Below are 5874 nucleotides of genomic sequence, written 5' to 3'. Positions count from 1 at the left end.
CTGGACTCCTCAAGTCCAGTTCTGACTGCTGAACTCAGGACTGAGCTCAGATCACAGAGCTCCATCAGGAGGTGTGAAGAAGACTGAATTCAACAAACTGCTTCTCTGTGCTTTTCTCATCAGTCTGAGTGCAGCAGTGAGCTTCAGAACAGCTCTGCTGGTTTAAAAAACCTGTCACTTAGTCTCCATGACATCATCAAAGGCCTGCTAACTTCATGTATTGAGTAAACATACAACAGTTGGTAACAATCTCCCACTTTGGTCTCAAATGAGTAAAATAATGTCCATGTTCTTCAACCCTTCATTAAAACCAAAAACACATTTTCAGAAGAACAAAAACACATCAGAGCTGAGTGTGAACTTTCAGTTCAGTTAACTGTCCATGACCATCATAAGGAGACCTCAGCATCAAGGTGGATGGTACTCTTCTTTGTAGTTTTTTGGAAGACCGTCTACAAGTGGTTCCTTTGTTTCTGAACCGAACACTTGAACAGTTTCCATTTGGATCAGTTCTTTGATAGAACTTTTTTTCATGCAAACTTTGAGGACTTCAGTGCATCAAGAAGTGAATAGTTATCAGCAGGTGTGAAAGTAAGCTGGAACGGTCTGGAGTGGCGTTCCGGTTAAAGAATTGGAGGCAGAACGCCGCTCTGGCTGGAGAGATCTACTGTGTGGACAGTTTTCACTGTATGACACATGACAAAAGCCATGGTCACTCTCATGGAAGAAAAGAAAAGAAATTACACTCAAGCTGAGAGCAGGCATCACATCGAGAGACGGCAGGCGCATCAGGGGATGATAACCCTGGGGCACCAGGGGGTTCGGAGGGTGACGCGGAGGGATGTGCTTGGTCTGGGGTCGTTGCCGTGGTTCTCGCCCTTGCTGGGGCGGCTGGAGTCCTGCACTGCAGCCTCACAGCTGTGGAGTGTACTCCATTGCTGTCTCGGTCTGGGTGGGCGCCATGGTGATGTTCCTTTGACCGAGCTGGCTCCTGGTATGATAGAATCCTCAATACTGTTTCCTCATAGCAGAGCCAAGCCTTAAGTTTATTTTACAAGATTTCTTTTTTATTTTTATAAGTATTCATTGTGTGTGGGGTCATGGGTGTATGTGTTATGGGGAGGGTGTGTGTGTGAAGGGTGGGTTGGGCTTTAATTGTGTATGTTTTGTTTTTAAATGTGAAGCGCTTTGGGTGACTCTTGAGTATGAAAGGCGCTTTTATAAATAAAGTTTGATTTGATTTGATGTGCAACGACCTGGGAACAAGACCGCGCTGTCCATAAAGAAGTCCAATGCGGATGCGCGTGTGATCTAACATTCAGGATCATTCAACTCGTTCACACTCACCTGATCATTAATGTGTTTGATACCCAGAGGAGCAACAGAACAAGAACAACAATAAACTATTCATAAACTTCTCATCAGTATTGTGATCGGTCAGTTTAAATTCAACATAGATTTATTTCTAGATAGAAAAAGTAAATGGTCACATGCTGAAATAAAGCAGTAAATTATTTTAAAGACGAAGTAAACAAAAAACATGCAGAGAAAAATGAATCAGATGTTTTAGAAGAAGATCAAAGTGAGGATGAAGATGAGCAGACCAAATCTTCTAAAGGAAAAGATGAAGAAGAGAAAAGGAGAGATGTGAGTTTCCTGGAAAATGACATTGAGACACCAGAACCATCAAGCACAGACGACTTTTCTACAGGATCAGATTCTCCTTTAATCTGGACAAAACATTATGATCAGTTTAAAGACAAACATGGATCTATACCAAGAATATGGAATGCTTGGCTGTTGAAATGTCTCTGTGTTGGCCAACTTCCGACCCATCTCCCGGATGCCTTTTATATCAAAACTTTTGGAGAAAGTGGTTTACCTGCAGCTGGAGGAATTTTTGAGTCTTTATGACACATTTGAAGTCTTCCAGTCTGGTTTTAGAGCCCGCCACAGCACAGAATCTGCATTACTGAGGGTCAGTAACGACATCCTCCAGGCTACTGATGCTGGAGATCATGTGGTTCTGGTTCTGCTAGATCTATCAGCGGCATTTGACACAGTGGACCACCATATCCTAATATCTAGGCTCCAGAACCTGGTGGGGATTCGAGGTACCGCTTTAGATTGGTTTAGGTCTTACCTAACAGGACGGACGATGTGTGTCAATCTTGATGGTTTTAAATCTAGAACAGCTGGGGTGTCTTATGGAGTCCCACAGGGTTCCGTTTTGGGGCCACTTCTGTTTTCTTTGTATCTCCTGCCATTAGGGTCCATTCTGAGAAGACACGGTGTTTCTTTTCACCTGTATGCTGATGATAGTCAGATATACCTGCCATTGAAAAAGATGGACGGTTTCTCAGCTAGCCCGCTCTTTTCATGCCTTGCAGATATTAAGGACTGGTTGGCCCTAAGTTTCCTGAGCTTGAATGAGAACAAGACAGAAGCACTTATGTTTGGACCAAATGATCGCAGAGGATCATCTCCAATCGATCTGGGTCATTTGACTAACTTTTTAAAATCAACTGTTTCTAATTTAGGTTTTAAGTTTGATAGTCATTTTAAGCTTGATCATCAGGTCAGCTCAGTGGTGAAAACAAGCTTTTATAATCTTCGGCAACTCTCCAAGGTGAAACCTTTTTTATCTCCTGCACAGTTTGAAACAGTAATCCATGCCTTTATCACGTCTCGGCTGGATTACTGTAACTCACTTTACCTTGGACTTAGCCAGACGTCTCTCTCACGCCTCCAACGTGTTCAAAATGCAGCTGCTCGCCTCTTGGTTGGAGGACGTAAGAGAGACCACATCACGCCGATTTTAGCATCGCTCCACTGGCTGCCTGTACATTTTAGAATTCATTTTAAGATACTTTTATTTGTTTTTAAGTCTTTACACGGTCTGGCCCCCTTATACCTCTCTGAGCTGCTTTCTCCTTATTCGCCGGCCCGATGCCTTAGATCAGCTGACCAGCTCCTTCTGGAGACACCGAGGTCCAGGCGTAAGCTCAGAGGGGACAGGGCCTTTGCGGTTGCTGGCCCCAGGCTCTGGAATTCTTTGCCATTGTTTATTAGAGAAGCACCGTCGTTGTCCATTTTTAAAACACGTCTAAAGACTCATTTTTATGCCCTGGCTTTTAACCCATCTTGAGACTGATGCTGTTTTGTACTGTTATTTTACTGCTTCTATTATTTTATTGTTTTATTTATCTCTTTGTCTTGTCTTAGTGTGACTGTCTTTTATGTTTTTAGTGTTCAGCACTTTGTTTTAGCTATCTGCTATGTGAAAGTGCTATATAAATAAAGCTGAGAAAGCTGAGTTGAGTTGAAAAAGCCACAGTGTCAAAAATATAGGACTAATGATTACATACCGTGTATCTTCCAATATCAGCCCCGGCATTTATTCCAATCATTTGGCAGCTGGCCCGGCCTTTATAAGAGACCGGCGTCTATCTGAGACCGGCGTTTATTCCCTCACACACAGAATGGGGATGGCTAATGGGTTCAAACTCAACCACAAAATATAGACAACAGTGGATGAACATTCCAACAATATTTCCAGATTTATTTAAATTTTAGAACAGTAAGGTAATAGGCTACCATTAGCATCAAGGAACGGGTAATATGACAGGAACCATTTCTCCTCCAAAGATGTCATAAACGCTGGTCTGCTCCAGTCCATCTCTCCCACAAAAGCGTTCATCAGTCCAACAGATTCACTAGATAACAGGATGAAATGCAGCTCAGCACAGAAAACAGCTGTAGGAAAAGAAACGGCTTTCCTTTCAGAACTTTCTCACCATAATACCAGACGCTGACCAGGACCAGTCCAACTCATCGGCCCGACAAATCCCCTAAGAAACATGAGGAAATGCAACAAGCTCAGAACCCACGCATGCCGGTCCATGAGATCAGATAAAAACAAGAAACAACAGTTCATACCATCACTGTCTGAGTGGGATATGATCGCTTCGTTATTCTCCAGTTCGTCCTCGTCTTCCTCCTCTTGTAACGGCAGCACAGAAGCTCCGGCTGTCTGCCGCGCAGTTTGAAGTTCTGCTCTCCCAGAATGACATGGCTGTGGATCAGATCATCTTCAGATCCATCACATGCATTGGTGATTCCACGGATCTTGAAGGATTTTCTGATCATTTCCAGGTGATTTCTTTCCAAGCTGATGTTATCCACATAACCAGCAAACGCAGAGCCGGCCTGTTAAATTCCCGCCGGATGTCCACTCTTTATCTCCGTCGCGAGCATCCTTTTGTCATAAAACTCTGGAAGCTGATCTTTGAAGGGCTTGTTCCACACAACATCAGCAGACTGGATGTACTTAATGCAACCACCGGGGATAACTGCCATTGGTATGTTATACTTCTTCAGTTTTGCTTTCAGTTCCTCACTGATGTGACAGCGATAAGCATCCCAGACGAGGAGTCTCTTCTGGAAACTAAAAACACCCCAAACTACTGACACCACGTGACTGTTAATTCCTGATTCATCCATCCATTTACCGAGGTCGACACCTTAGCCTCCTGGACATCCTGTAGTCTTGCCACTTCCCGCCTTGAACCCCGAAACAAAATAAACGCCAACATCACGGTGAAATGCGATTTTTCGTGACCGGAAGTTTTTATGGTGACAGTCCTGCTGCCGGTTGGTTCGACTGTTATAGATCCAGGCATGTCGATCCAAGCAGATGTCAATGGAAGTTTTTTAGTTCCATCAGACTCTGAATCGGCACGCATTGAGCGCGCGCTGAATCTTCAAGATTGCCCCGCACAGTCGCAGCAGCGCAGAGCTGTGACCAATCAAGGAGCCATATTTGGGAGCTGCTTGTGGGCGGAGTCTGCTTCAAAGCACAGAAGTGCCAAACGTGATCACGAAGGAGAAATGAATCATTACGGTTTGTGTCCGGTCAGGTTAATATGACACCAAGATGAGATGAGCGCTAATGAACAGTAGAAGAAGAATAGAAGAAGAATCACCTCCCCGCCACTGCGTGCGTGACCGTGCGTGTCGGTGTGGATACCACCTGCTGAGCGTGCGTTCATAAACCCGCGTTCTTGAACGCACCGTGAGACCTGCACACCGGCCGCGTGTGTTGCGTGGCGGGGAGGAGATTCTCCTTCGATTGTATTTTTACTAGGGCTGTCAGATTTGTCGCGTTAAAAACGCGTTAATCTGACATGTGTTTGACGCCGACAATTTTTTTGACGCATTAATCGCGGACTTTCTCATACGTGCCTTTCCATACCGCGCGCGGGGGTCCCGCCCTTTAACTCACCGGCTGCTCTCACTAGATCACAGGCGGCTCTCCAACCACCGAGCTGCTAGCTAAAACCGGCCGGCGCTAGGACCTGGAGAGCTCCTGCACCCTAACCCGGCTCCAGTTCGCGTCCAGTACCACGTCTGGAGGTACCGGCTCACGTCTGGCGCCGCGTCCTGAGAGCTGCGGACCCCCTACATTCCGAACAGCAAGGGCACCGGGGGACATTTTAAATGTTCTGGAGGTTTAAGCGTGATCCAGCCCCAGCATAGCGGTCTGTCTGCCGGCATATTCATGGCGTGAGCTCCGCTGGACACGTCGCTGCATCGAGCTGCAGCCAGAGAACGCGGCGGCAGTAACAGACTGTCAAACTATCCACAGTGTATCCCGCTTTTCTCAGTCTTTAATGTTTTAAAATACAAAACTTAATTGGAAATGATGAACCTCTATTTCATTTATTTCTGCAATTCAGCAGAGGAGGAAAAGATTTGGTCCTGACAAAAAATGAAAATGACAGTGTTATGGAAATTTGATTTTTGATGCTTTTTTATTTTATTTTACTGAACGATGATTGAGGGCTGCATGGTGGCGCAGTGGTTAGCGCTCTT

The 5874-nt window shown here is 45.2% G+C and overlaps 1 protein-coding gene and 1 long non-coding RNA gene across 3 annotated transcripts in view; both read right to left on the bottom strand.

Moving 5' to 3' along the window:
- The window catches only part of LOC112152362 (disintegrin and metalloproteinase domain-containing protein 10), a gene marked incomplete in the record, with an annotated part of 24055 nt that overhangs the window by 4755 nt on the left and 13426 nt on the right, over nucleotides 1–5874 (bottom strand).
- Nucleotides 2246–4665, bottom strand: LOC118598851. Of its 2 annotated transcripts, XR_004948034.1 has the most exons (3): nucleotides 3940–4665; nucleotides 3798–3851; nucleotides 2246–3716 (listed from the first exon to the last, which is right to left on the bottom strand). It is a non-coding gene; the product is annotated as an uncharacterized LOC118598851 (long non-coding RNA). The 2 variants fall into 2 exon arrangements; XR_004948033.1 differs by having other exon boundaries at nucleotides 3798–4665.

The sequence above is a fragment of the Oryzias melastigma genome, linkage group LG6, assembly GCF_002922805.2.
Source record: "Oryzias melastigma strain HK-1 linkage group LG6, ASM292280v2, whole genome shotgun sequence".
Lineage (NCBI taxonomy): Eukaryota > Metazoa > Chordata > Actinopteri > Beloniformes > Adrianichthyidae > Oryzias > Oryzias melastigma.
The sequence above is the reverse complement of the archived record's forward strand: the minus strand, read 5'-3'. Positions and strand labels throughout refer to the sequence as shown.